Below are 1690 nucleotides of genomic sequence, written 5' to 3'. Positions count from 1 at the left end.
CATAACTGACATTCATAACTATCTTATATTTCTTCTGCCTGGACAGTGATAGATTTTTTTTTTCTATATTTTGATTCCTCACATTATAAAATAAAATTATAATTTGAAACAGGAGGCCATGGGCCACCTAGATTATTGTCATGGCTCCTACGGGGGCCCCTGTGGCCCCCAGTTTGAGAGCGTTAGGTACGACTGGTGTAATGACAGTTGGCCCAATACCAATTGGTCTAAAGCAGTGGTTCCCAAACTGTGGGTAAATTACCCCCTGGGGGGGAGGTAACAAATTTCGGGGGTAATGGAGGGCTGACAAAAAAAAAACAAAAAAACAAAAAAAAAAACATCACGGTACCCAGCATTAGGATTAAGGTTAACTTAGTACGTATAATTGTAAAACTGAAAAAAAAAGTTTGAGAACCACTGGTCTAAAGCAATTTGGTCTAAAAGCCCCTCGCCCAATAGGTGTAGTCTAATAGGAAGATTGGTCTAATACTGAATGGTCTGGAACCAATCTAACCTAACCTAACCTAGACTGGTTATCTTTAGACCAATTGGTCTATTAGACAAATCAGTTTTAGACTAGATGCCTTTGGACTAATTGGTCTATTAGACCAATTGACATTAACCTGACATTGGACCAATCATCTAGGACTGGGTTGAGAACAAGTGGTATAGGATAAACAACAATAGGATCTTGACGGAAATAAAAAAGTGAAGACATAACGAAGGACGAAGGAAAGGAAAGAAGGAAATGGATGGTAAACAAGAGAGAAAGAGAGGAAATATAGGGGGAAGAAGGAGAGAAAGAGAGGATATATACGGGGAAGAAGGAGAGAAAAGGAAAAGGAAAAAGAAGAGACAGGCGGAAGAAGAAGAAGAAGAAGGAAAAGAGGAAGAAGATGATGAAGAAAAACAACTACAACAACAAGATGAAGAAGAGCAAGAAGACGAAGAAGAAGAAGAAGAGGAAGAAGAAGAAAACAAAGACAAAGAAAACTAAGATCAACTCAAGGTCCCGAAGAAAAGAAACGAAAATGGACAACGGAGAAAGAAGAAGAAGAGAGAGAGAGAGAGAGAGAGAGAGAGAGAGAGAGAGAGAGAGAGAGAGAGAGAGAGAGGGGGGGGGGAGCGTGCGTGCAGGATGCAACCTCCTCGTGGGGCATCACTCACCCGGCGGCTGACAGAGGCTGGCTAGCTGGCCACGGGCGATCCTCCACAAGCAGCCATGGCCCCGGACTTCGGCGTCACCGCCTACTTCCTGCCACACTCCTGTATACCTCCTTCTGGTAACGTGGGCCGACGTGTATTATACATACATACGTACATACATACATAAATATATACACACGTACATACATACATACATACGTACATACATAAATATATACATAAACACATACACACACACACACACACACACACACACACACATACATACACACACACACACACACACACACATATACGTAGCCATTGACACTGTTAAATAAACTCAAGTATTCATATAATATTAAACATACACGCATAGGCATACACAGATATACAAATACAGGCACACAAGAGAAAGAGAGAGACAGAGAGAGAGAGAGAGAGAGAGAGAGAGAGAGAGAGAGAGAGAGAGAGAGAGAGAGAGAGAGAGAGAGAGAGAGACCAAGGGTGAAAAATCAGTATTTCGTCAGCAAGTTCCAGCGCT

This window comes from Oratosquilla oratoria, chromosome 41 (assembly GCF_046742065.1).
Source record: "Oratosquilla oratoria isolate Oo_2021 chromosome 41, ASM4674206v1, whole genome shotgun sequence".
Classification (NCBI taxonomy): domain Eukaryota; kingdom Metazoa; phylum Arthropoda; class Malacostraca; order Stomatopoda; family Squillidae; genus Oratosquilla; species Oratosquilla oratoria.
This window is presented reverse-complemented; position numbering follows the sequence as displayed.